This window comes from Rhincodon typus, chromosome 5 (assembly GCF_021869965.1).
Source record: "Rhincodon typus isolate 14 chromosome 5, sRhiTyp1.1, whole genome shotgun sequence".
Classification (NCBI taxonomy): Eukaryota; Metazoa; Chordata; class Chondrichthyes; order Orectolobiformes; family Rhincodontidae; genus Rhincodon; species Rhincodon typus.
Genome location: NC_063336.1, coordinates 56,341,597 through 56,354,573, shown reverse-complemented (window position 1 = coordinate 56,354,573; position 12,977 = coordinate 56,341,597). Strand labels below are relative to the sequence as shown.

Sequence of the window (12,977 nt, the reverse complement as noted above, 5' to 3'; positions counted from 1 at the left end):
GTTGAATTAAGCTCTCAAGATGAGAAAATAGACTGTAGATTTTAAAAGTGAAGCTTTGCGAGAACCATAATGCTTAAAACTCACTGTTTCTTTTTATGGTTAAAGCTGCAATGTTAATTTGGATATTAACAGGCTTGTTTAAAATGCAAATTATAGTTAACTGATCTGCAGGATAATTAGTAATCAGAAGAATACAGTTTATAATGTTGGTATTTTACTTACTGTAGGTTATGTGCTCTGAAATTGACAGGAACCAGGTCAAACCAGCAGATATTAGCACTGAAGTATAAAAATCAGACATTCAGTATTGATGCCCACATGCAGCCAAAAAGATATCAGAGGCATTTTAAAGATGCCTGGTTAAAACAGCAAGAATGGAGGTTTTGGTCTGCAGAGTCATGATCTTACACAATTGTAGCTATGGTACCAAAATGGTAGTCCTTTGCTAAATACATCAGAAAATGCTTATTCTAAATAGCTGTTTTGCTATTTTTTTCATGCATATCATTGTGTGTACTTTTTCCAATTAAGTAATAAAACTGCTATATTTTTCCACATCTCCACGTTGTTCATTTGTCATTAGCTCTGTAATTTAAGAAATAAGCTAATGGCGATTTCTTTGTGTGTTCTATATCTGAAAGAAATCTCTTTTTACCAGCTGGTGGTGGAGGAGGGGGGGCTCACTTTTCCCCAATTTGTACCTCTCCTCATGATTTGTTTGAGATCAGGAACTTAACTGATGACAGAGAATTACAAATGTGCATCATACCATTCTGATGTACCACACGTGTTGTGAAGATCCATTGTAGTACCTTTAGAAACTGCCTTTAATTAACAGCATAGTTTGTTTTCTATCCTTTTGTGTGTTCAGAGGAATACATGCAGCATGGTGGCACAGTGGTTAGTACTGCTGCCTCACAGCATCAGTGACCCAGTCTTGATTCTAGCCTTAAATGACGGTCTGTGTGGAGTTTGCACTTCCTCTCCGTGTCTGCGTGGCTTTCCTCCGGGTGTTCTGGTTTCCTCCCATAGTCCAAAAGTGTGCAGGTAAAGTGGATTGGCCATGCCAAATTTCCCTGTAGCAGTCCAGAGGGATAAACCATGGTTAATCCAGGGTTATGCATTAGGGTCAGGGAGTGGGTCTGGCTGGGATGCTCTGAGGTTCAGTGTAGACTTGATGGGCCAAATACCCTCTACCTGAACTGTAGGGATTCTACGTATGTGCTTATCTACCAATTGTAAGGCCAAAAGTCCAGTTTTAAGAAGGCCTATAGTCAAAAATGACAATTAATATTTTTCACAAAATTAACATTGGTGAAATCTTAAGGCCCACTTAAATTCCTTTCAAATTGATTACTGATGCAAAATGGTAATAAGTTTTAAATTAAATGAAAATGCATTCTATTAATTTATAATATTGAAGAAATCATGGAAAATGATGGGATTTTTGCACTAACCCTGTTTAATCTGGGCATTCTAATTTAAATCGGCTCATTCTTCTAAGTGGTTCTCTTAATAAACGTGAAGTAGAAAAGAATGATGGTCACCAAGGCCTTAATTTGATGACTTTGCATTATGAACTAACCTCTCTTGACTTCTCATTTTAAATGCATTAGGTTGCTTCTTGGCATCAATCTCCACACGGGTTTTACGATTGTCCGTGTGATAACTTAATGCATAACGAGACAGGTGTTGGAACATATTATCGAATGTAGGTGACACATGAGGTTGATCATTTGGTAACATCACTAAAATGGATGTTGTTTGATGTCACTCCAGATTGACTCCTGATGATGGTGATGATGTAGCTTAACTGACGTAACAATTGCTTGATGTAACTCAAATTCATTCAGTAATTGGACTCTCCTAATGCCTCAAATGCACGTAAATATAGCCCGGTACAAGTAAGAAGTGCCTTTGGTTTGTTTGTCGGATGGAGTCAAAATCCAATGTTTGCTTATTTTCATCATATGCTACTGTAGAAAACTGAACTGCATTTGTGACTATCTATATACATAAAAGTTTTTTTTAATCAAGTATATTTTTGAAATATAAAAAAGTCATTCACATTTTAATAGTAAAATGCAGCGAGCATCTTGAAGTGTGTTGGGAGATTTAAAATGTTTTGATTTATCGGGACTTGAAATGAAATAATGAAATGTATATAATAACAGCCAATGAGTATCCTGTAGTTTTGATGGATTTTTGGAATAATAATGAATTAATATAACACAATAAGCATTTTCCAAACACTCACTCTGAAGGAAAAATGGTTACAAATGGGAAATTGATTTTGAATGTAAGCATTAATCAAATTCTAATTTAACAATTTCTAGTCTTAGGAAAAAGCTTATTAGGGGATTCAGTTCTGTTGGAGCATCTCACTGAAACTTTAGAGCCTGAAAGGCAAAATGGAAATTGCATTGATCATTTTAGAAAGCTGCTATTAATTAGACCCTTAGGTGATTACTGTGGTGGAATTCTTATTGTTAAATTCTTATTGTCTCACTTCTATTTCTCCAGGATATTTTCCACTGCGATTTCTTCATCGACACTTGCTTCCAGTAGATTATTACTCCCCAGTGCCCTCTAGTATAGCTGCTGTTGTGTTCATCACAAAGTGTGGCATGGGCTGGTTAAATCACTTCGTACTTTAAATTATATCCTCGGGAAGTTGATTCTGCAGGTAGCATTGCAATGGGATATTACTGAAAGCATCAATGAAACCTGGTTATAGAATCTGAATGATATCACACTGTCTGAAAATGGTGGGATTGTGGGAAAGGAGAATGAAGTCCATTTTTGTAGAAGACTCAGTGGAGCCTGGAGATTAGGAATGGAACACAAAATAAAAGATACTGGAGAGAGAGAAAATGTAAGACCTGATCTTGTGTATTGAAGATGCATTTGGGAAACATATGGTTTGGAAACACTGCTGTGGGAGGAGTTCAGCATGCTCTCTATATTTAAAAGTAGCATGTTCCAAAAATGTACCCAATCAAGATGATTCTTAACATAGATTGGAATAATATTTCCTTCTTAGTAGCTCAGTGGTTTCAAGTGGCAGAACATCATTAATTGCCTGCAGATAATGCCTGCAAACACAGCTATTGTATACAGTAATCATAATTAAATATTATTCAAGCTTTCATTGCATATTTTCCCTCTACAACTGAACTGCAAAATAACATTCACAGTAAATAAAATGTAGCAAAAGAGAGGGAGAATTCTGCTGTTCATTAAACAAGTTATTTATCTTACTCACTGTGGTTGGTTTTAACCAACTTGGCGAGCGAGCCAACCGCAGCATCCACAACCTGAGCTACAAATCTACTTAAGAACCTTAAATCTTACTCACTTCCAACACCACCCAACAGCCATGCACTAATCTTGCTTACTGCATGCCCCACATGACCGCTTCTATGCCTCAGCTTTGATAAGATTACCCCAGTTGATCATAACATTTATCCGTGGCTCATCACCTTTGTAAGTGAGCGCGAAAAGGACTCGGCTGTTATAATGAATGAGTCATCAAATGTCCTCAATAGTGAGGATTTAGCAAAGGCCAGCAATGTTAGATGGTCTTGCCAAGTGATGAAATATAAAAGAAGAAATACTACTCTGCCTGTGTATAATACCTTAGTCAGCCACTTCAAGAATGTTGTTTCCAGCCATGATTTATTTAGATGGCAGGTAATTCCGGAGTTTCAGAGGAAGAACATCTGGTTGATATCTCGCTTAAATCCTTCAGGAAAGTGTGGCTTTTTATCTGTAAACCATAATAAGAACATGAGAAATATAGGCAGTAATGGGTAGCTTGGCCTCTTGAGCCTTTTCTACCATTCAGTAAGATCATGGTTAAACTGATTGATGCCTTGCCATCACTTTGCTCTTTGTTCTCCATAATGCTCAATTCCCTCGAAGATCAAAAATTTATCTAACAGCCTTGAATATATTCAGTGGCTCATCCTTCACTGTTCTCTATCTTAGAGAATTGTGGAGATTAATAATAGTCTGAGAGGAAAAAATCCTTCTCGCCTCCATTTAAGACAAGAGGCTTGTCATTTTGATACAGTGTCTCCATTTCTGGATTCTTTACTGATGGAAAACATCCTCTCGGCATCTACCCTGTGAAGTCCTCCAACATTTTACATCTTTCAATAAGATTGCAGAACTATAGAATTGTTAAGGTGCAGAAGGAGACTATTCAACCCGTTGTGTCAGCACTTGCCCCCTAATGCACTTGATGACCTAAGACTATTGTCCTGCCCCTTACCCTTGCACATTGTTGCCATTCAAATAATCATCTAATTCCATTTTGAAAGCCCCAAGTCAACCTGTCACCTCCTCACTTCCAGACAGTGCATCCCAGACCTAAAAAGTTTATTTTCTCACATTACATTTGCTACTTCTGCAAATTACTTTGAATCTGTTCCCTCTCATTCTTGATTTTTTTTTAATGTGGGGGAACAGTTTCTCACTATCTCATCTATGCAGACATCTCGTAATTTTGAAAACGTCTTTCAAATCTCCTCTTAACTTCTTCCCTCTGAAGAAGAGAACAGTCTCAACTTCTACAAGCTATTCACATAATTTAAATCTCTCATTCCTGAACCATACTTGTCAACCTTTTCTAAATGTTCTTCAATGTGTCCACATCTTTCCTGTAATATGGAATGAGAGATTTAAATTATGTGGATAGCTTTGAATGCTCCAGCTGAGATGCAAGAAGTGTCTTGTGTAAGTTCAGCAAAGTCTCCTTGCTCTTGTCCTTTGTGCCACTTGTATCAAAAACCCAGATAGTCTATTTAACTTCAAAACTCTAGTGAGTATAAGATCAAACTTTCCCCAAAAGACAAACTCTTCACCCTCGGAATCAACTGAGCGAACCTTCCATACTTCCACTCTAAGTAAGTGGATCAAAACTATACACTGTACTCCAGGTGTGGGCTCACTAGTATCTTTACAGGTTATAGCAAGACTTCTCCAGTTTGTGCTCTATCCCTCTTGTAATAAAGACAACAGTCTGTTTACCTTTCTGAATATTTGCTGTACCTGTATGCTGACTACTTATGATTCATGATTGAGGACACATGGACCCCTCTGTTATACAGCTTTCTGCAGTCTCTCTCTGTTTAAATAATATCTTTCTTTTCTACTTGCCCCAGCAAAGAGGGCAGTCTCACATTTCTCATATTATAGTTGATCTGCCAAGTTTTTGCCCAACCTTTACAGACTGTGCCCTTCAATCACAACTTACTTTCCAGGTATCTTTTGTCCTGTCAACAAATTCAGTGAATGTACACATGGTCCCTTCGTCCCTGTCATTCAATAGAGATGGTTGTTGGCACTCCACTGGTTATCAATCTTAAAATGACTTATTTAGCCTGACTCTCCATTTCACGTTAGTTAGCCAATCCTCTATCTTTGTGAATATATACCCCATATCATGGGCTCAAATCCTGCAATTACCTTTTGTGTAGCACTTTACTGAAAGGCCTGTTGGAAATTGAAATGTACCGTCTCTGCTAATTCCCCTTTATTTAATCTTCCTGATACGCCCTCAGAGATCCCTACTTATTTTGTCAAATACAGCTTCCCTTTCACACACCTATGTTTACAATGCTTTATTCTATTATCACTTTCTAAATGTCATTCTGTTACTTCCTTGATAACAGATTGCAGCATTTTCCCAATGGCAGATGCCCGGCCAATTGGCTTATATGGCAAAGTTTACCTCTGTGCCAGGAACGGGGAGGGCCTCGGTTAGCTTAGCTGGCTGGATGGCTGGTTTGTGATGCAGAGTGACGTGCTCATTGCAGGTTCCATTCCTGTGCTGGCTGAGGTCAACCCCAAGAAGCATCCGCCTTCTCGACTTTAACCTATAGGTTAAACCACCGCCAGTCAATTCTCTCCAATGAGCGAGCAATGCTATGGTCCTCGGGACTATGGTGACTTTACCTTTAGGGCAGGATGGGGAAGAAGGAGCAGAAAAGAGAGAATGGCAAAGCACCCAGAAGAAATGGCAACAACCAGCTGTTAGGCCAGAGAAAATCTACCCCAGTGCAGCTGTGGATGAGCTGAATTACTGCAGAGTTGGAATTCTGCACGCTGGTGGAAGAAAGTCCCACTGTTTGGAGCTATTGCCCAGCAGTCCTGGTAGCATCAAAGCTCAGCAATGAGCCCTACAGGTACTGCAAGTAGGAGGGGCTGAAGGGGTAGGTTTTACAATTCCATGTGGGGAAGAAGCATGTATAGGATGCTCCATATATCAATTCACAGGGAAGTCGTCTTTGCAAAAAGAATGAACATGTACACACGCTGCACCTTTTCCAACCTGGCAGCTATTCTCTGGTGTATTTTGCAGGGCATTGCCATGACCACTCAGAATCAATCAGGCTGGTTTAAAATTTAAGCAACTGTTGGCAGTTAAGTTTAGGGTGTCTAACTGGTCCATTCTCCATGGCAATGCCTCAACCAATCAAAGAAGATTTATACAGTAGAGGCATTGTTTTTTCCTTTTGCATAGTTATTTCTTGTGCATTTTCCTGATGAGTAAAAGATTAAAAGAAAATTTGACAAAATGTGCCTTTGCTCAGCAATATTCAAGTTTTGTGCTATCAAAAGACCATATGGTGTATTTTGCTTAATTAGGATTTAAAGTTTGGAAATATCACTTGATGATTTGTTATCATATTAATTAGTTTCACTAGTTAAGCTTTAAATTTCATGCAGTACGTAAATTTTCTCAGTGCTAGTTGCAAGGACTGCGCCAGTACAGTAAAAAGGAAGCTTACAACACTAATTAATGACGTGAATTGGGTTTTTTAACAGCACACTAACTTCATAATAGCTGCTATGCAGCTTGACTGGTTCTGAAAGAGTAACTTTATGCTTGTTGAGTGTTCAGTTCCTCATTATAAGAAATGCTCCATGTTTTTCACATACTTCTTTCAAAGTTCATTTGGGATACTTTAGCTTCTGTCATCTTATCCCAATCATTTATTTAGCTATCTGTAAAATTTAAGAGCTAAGAGTAAAGAGCTTGAGCGGCTTTTACTTAAGGGTTTGCAGTCTGTGAGAATACGTCTGTATGATTGGTTCCTAACCCTGTTTGATTACATAATTGTTGCTTCACTCCTGGAGATTCTCATGACTCTTTGCCAGATTCCACCTGACTTCTGGAAAGCAGAAATCCATAACACAGGCTGCTATGTCTGTATGGGCCGCTTTGTTTGAGGTTCGCAATGAAGACCATTGTTTCACCTCCAATTTTGAAATCCAGTCTATGGGTCCGAGAGTAATTTGATGAAGACTTTTCTTTGAAGAAAGTAATGCATAGTTGGGAAGGCCATAGGTGATGACTATGCAACGTCAGCATAGAAATCAGTCAGAGGTAGTAGGAACTGCAGATGCTAGAGAATCTGAGACAACAAGGCATAGAGCTGGATGAACACAACAGGCCAAGCAACATCACAGGAGCAGGAAGGCTGATGTTTCGGGCCTAGACCCTCCTTCAGAATTGGGGGAGGGGAAGGGCGTTCTGAAATAAATAGGGAGAGAGGGGGAGGCGGATAGAAGATGGATAGAGGAGAAGATAGGTGGAGAGGAGACAGACAGGTCAGAGAGGCAGGCAAAGTCTTGAGAAGCCGCACCCCCATCTCCTACCTACTAACCTCATCCCGCCCCCTTGACCTGTCCGTCCTCCCTGGACTGACCTATCTCCTCCCCACCTACACTCACCTTTACTGGCTCCATCCCCACCTCTCTGACCTGACTGTCTCCTCTCCACCTATCTTCTCCTCTATCCATCTTCTATCCGCCTCCCCCTCTCTCCCTATTTATTTCAGAACCCCCTTCCCCCCTCCCCCATTTCTGATGAAGGGTCTAGGCCCGAAACGTCAGCCTTCCTGCTCCTATGATGCTGCTTGGCCTGCTGTGCTCATCTAGCTCTGCACCTTGTTGTCATAGAAATAAGTCAGATGTTTTGTGGTACTGCATTTCATACCAATCCATTAGCTACTAGCACAACTTGTTGGCATGGGTAATGATTGCATATTTGGGACAAGCATTCAAAAGGAACTGGAAGATTTCATAAGTGTGATTCATGTAACTATGTCAAGAGTGTAAGGTTCTAAAGTGATGTCCCAAAGTTATGTGGAGTTTCAGCAACAAATTTGGGTTACTTCAGTTGGTTGAAAGGAATTAAACATACCTTTCTTTTGTAACATGACCTATATTTGACTTTCTCACGAGGTTATGTGGTTAGTATGTGGGTGGATCAAAGTTGGTTCAGTTGTAGTTTGGAAGTTGCACTTCAATAATTTAGAAACAGCTCAAAGGATCAACTCGGATTTTCTCTCCCTTTTGGCTTTCAGATGTTGGCAGGATTTTGATGTGAAATTAAATTTCTGCCTTTTCCCAAAACAGCTGAAGTAAAAGTATATTCCCTTGTTTTTGTTCACTGAAACAGGAAAATAGTCTTCCATGACCCATGTCTGCAGTCAGGTAGGGAACATATTTGTGCATTGGATGGGCAGGGCTGAACAATCATAGAATGCCTACAGTACAGAAAGAGGCCATTTGGCCCATCAAGTCTGCACCGACCCTCCGAAGACCAGATTTACCAGACCCAGCCCCATACCCTAACACCGTAACCCCACATTTAGCATGGCCAATCCACCTAATCTGCATACCTTTGGACTGTTGGACGAAACTAGAACACCTGACGGAAATGCACACAGACACAGGGAGAATGTGCAGACTCCACGCAGACAGTCACCTCAGGCTGGATTCAAACCCAGGTCCCTGGCACTGTGAGGCAGCAGTGCTAACCACTAAGCCAATGTGCTGCCTTGCTGGGCTCTCAACATCACAAACTTAGTTAAAGCAGCCCAAATTGTGATGGGCTGAAAACACATGAACACAATACCAAATGAGAATTGAAAGTCTTATCTCTGCCTAAATGGCTGTACACGTGCTGTGTCTACACAGCCTCAGTTGGAAGTCCACAAAGAAGACCTAGTACATAAATAAAAGCTCATACTGTCTTACTGCTGTAGCGTTAATAGCCATGATTCGATAATAGCCATGATTTGATAATGGGTGCCTGATGCTATTTGGGGCGGCACAGTGGCTCAGTGGCTAGCACTGCTGCCTTACAGTGCCAGGGACCCGGGTTCAATTCTAACCTGGGGCGACTGTCTGTGCGGAGTTTGCACATTCTCCCTGTGCCTGTATGGGTTTCATCCGGGTGCTCTGGTTTCCTCCCACAGTCCAAAGATGTGTAGGTTAGGTGGATTGGCCATGAAAATACAGAGTTACAGAGATAGGGCAGGGAGATGAGTCTGGGTGGGATGCACTTTGGAGAGTCGGTGTGGACTTATTGGGTCAAATCGCCTGTTTCCGCACTGTAGGGATTCTATGGAATTTGGTGTCTGATGTAAACAATTTGCATAATTAATGACCAATTGCAAAAGACCCTCATAGTCCATCCATCCTGTGTCAATTGTAAGACCTTGTGCAATGCTATACATTTCACCTTCAAAATTATGTGATCTTCAGAGAGATGCAGCGAGAAGGGTGAAACTTAAAGCTAATTTAGGAAAATGAAATGCTGTCAAATTCTTCTACAAAGCAAAAACTAGTCCAAGAGATCACTCTGACCCTGATAATTCTATGCTGTATCCTCCTTTCCTACAAATCAATTTCTGCCCCAGTCAGAAATTCATCCAGCTTCTGCTTGAAGAAATTTAATGAATCACTGTCTAATACACAAACCATGAGGTCCACTATTCTCTAGGAAAAGAACTACTCCTGTTATCTGTCTTGGATCTGGCCTTACATAATTCAAAATTGTGATTGTTGATCCTTCCAAATCTACAGGGGCATACTGTCAACTTGAACAGCATCTCTAACCTCCATCTGATAAATGTGGGAAGACCAGTTGATGGAGCTGCTCATTATGAATTCACATATTTCTCTTCTAGGCACCCATCACTATACCCAGAAAGAAGAAATTTAATAAATACTTGAAAAGAATAAACATTTAAAAGAACATGAGGAGGTCAAGGCAATGGGACCAAGTGAATAGCTCTTTCTGAGAATTGACTAGAGCCAAGTGGCCTCCTTGTATGACATGACCTATGTAAAACACAAATTCGACACCTTATTCTGTGCACAGCATCCCTAAGATCAACAGGGAGTCACCGCTCTGATGTTGGCTGACCTGCAGCTATTTAATGCTTCCATCTTTCATCCGGGAGTCCTAATTCAGAGTGCCAGCTGACAATCTTAGTCTTGAAAAGACGGCACAGTGGCTCAATGGTTAGCTCTGCTGCCTCACAGCGCCAGGGACCTGGGTTCAATCCCACCCTCGGGCGACTGTCTGTGTGGAGTTTGCACATTCTCCCTGTGTCTGGGTGGGTTTCCTCCAGATGGTCTGGTTTCCTCCCACAGTCCAAAGATGTGCAGGCTAGGTGGATTGGCCATGCTAGCTTGCCCGGAGTGTTCAGGGATGTGTAGATTAGAGGAATGGGTCTGGGTTGGATGCTCTGTCGGGGTGGACTTATTGGGCCAGAGGCCACACTGTAGGGATTCTATGATCTCTCTCGTTCCAGCAGTACCACTTGAAATAGTGTCCGCTGCTGGGGCTGAATCCAGTGCCATGGCTCTAAGTGCTGGGAGCTCAGAACAATGGTAAATAGAGGAAGCTTGTTGTCAATATGAGAAGGAGAATGTGGTGAAGTATATTGTTGTCATGTTTGGAAGGATGGAGCCTGAGAGAACGTTTGGATGTGGCAGACCCACTCATTTTCTTGCCCAAGGTTTGAGCAAGTTAACTTCCTAGGCATCTCCCCATTCTGTTCCTCAGTTTCTGACTCCCTTTCATTGGCTTCAATATTGCAGCCTTAAACAGTAGCATCTGAGGCTGCTCCCTTTTCTTGCTCCTCCACCATCTCCAACCGCCACCTGCACCCCCACCACCACCAACCCTCCCCCCGCCCCTCGGGAATAAAAAGTCAACCCAATCTCTGACAGATTGGGATGGTTGGGTAGCTGCTGGGAAGGAAGGCCATCTCATGCATTTTGCAGACCCACTGCCTTGCTCACTTCCCGCCAAACTGATTACAAACTTGCTCATTGTGGCCTGTAAAATTGTGTTTTTTTTACAGTGGGTGATGGTATAGTACTGCTAAAACTGAATTATACAACACATTAAATTTTCATTGAATTCAACAGTTGGTTAAATTTGGTGGGATCTATGATGCTGACCAATTAATTATCCCCATTTATTCGCAAGGAGTAAAGACTGTGTGCATATTTAAAAAGTTTTATCCCCATGTTGAGGAAAAAAAAACTTAATGGCAGCTGGGCACTACAGTGATAAGATTATTAAAAAAAAAACAGAAACTCAGGAAGAGAACTTGTGTTACGAGACATTGTTACAGACCAGAAGAGCCTCACTTCTCAATGAAATGTGTGGCCACTCACTAACAAAGGCAAGAGATTATTAATCTAAGTCAGTGAATAGCTAAGGAGGCAACAGAAAATTAATGAATTAATACAGCAGCAGCCATCATTTAATCAATAACTTCATGGATCAGTGAGCAAATTAAGAAAAAAACTAACATAGCAATAGGCAAATCCAATTTTTCACAGATCAATGGACCAGCAGGCAAATCAACATACAAGTTCGCTGATAGCACTGGGCATCAGTGTGTTAATGAATGAATAGTCCAATGTATACCAGCAAAATAGATTTGAGGGTAAATCAGTGGAGAATTGAATACCATTCATCTATAATTTATGGAACAATAGGAAAACTGCCAAATATCCATAAATTAATAAATGAACAAATTCTGGTCTGAGTTTCACTCAAGTTATTGTGTAATTTTATTACTTAGTGAAGATAGTGGACCATGGATCAGGTCCTAGTGGTCTCACTTGAAAGGGCTAGGAAAGAAATACACAAGTATAAAAATTGAGAGAGTCTGTGGATACTGGAGGTCTGAAATAAAAGTGTAAAATGCCTAGCTGGCCACACAGTATTTACAGTATCATGTTGTAGACAGTGAAACGGAGATAACATTTCAGGTTGGTAACCTTTAAGCAGAGCTTGGAATGTTAGAAGTTTAATTGTCTTTAAACAAGTAAAGCAAGGTGTGAGGTGGAGAAAAGAACAAACAAAATCTGTGTCAGGGTGGAAGGCAAGGGAGATTAAATGACAAGGGAGTTGATGGTAAACGACTAAGGGGAGTGGTATGGTAAATGTAATTAAGTATAAAGAAACACAAAATGTATTCACAAGCATTTAAATAAAGTTCCTAGAATCCATGACGTCGGAGAAGAGCATCTGCTGGTGCTTTCAGATCTTAAGTGTCTCAATGAGGTGTAGGTGGTCATTAGGAATAAGTAAGAACTTTGAGATTGGAAACAAGATCGGGGCAGAGTGAATTTAGAAGTGGAGCACAGGAATGCAGCAGCAGCAGTAGAATGAGCATTTTTTTTAAAGAAAATAAATCACTTGTGGGGCTATAAAAACTGATAACACCAGGAAAGGTCACACCAAATGTTAGCAACTCCTTACATGTTGCCATTTGCTAAACTGGCAGAGTTAGGATAAGAGTGTAGTAAATAGCAACTGGGTGTTGGGCTTCATCCAAAGGCAGCCAGGGTTAGGGCAGAACAAACTGAGGGGAAGGTAGGTACCTTTTGAAATATGGCGAGGGCCTACCAGATGAGAAAACATTGGGGAAAGCCACAATGAAAACAGAAAATACTAGAGAAACTCAGCAGGTCTGGCAGCACCCATGGAGAGAAAAATAGTGTGAACAGTTCAAGTCCAGAAGTATTAACTCTGTTTTCCTCTCTACAGGCACTGCCAGATCTCCAGCTCTTTATGTTTTCATTTCAGATCCCTACCATCCACAGCTCTTTGTTTTATTACAGACAAGGCCATCATCATTTTCAGAAGT

The 12,977-nt window shown here is 40.7% G+C and overlaps 1 protein-coding gene across 1 annotated transcript in view; it reads left to right on the top strand.

Annotated features, from left to right (window-relative positions):
- The window catches only part of man1a1 (mannosidase, alpha, class 1A, member 1), a 417,658-nt gene that overhangs the window by 213,737 nt on the left and 190,944 nt on the right, over window positions 1–12,977 (top strand). The window lies entirely within an intron of this gene.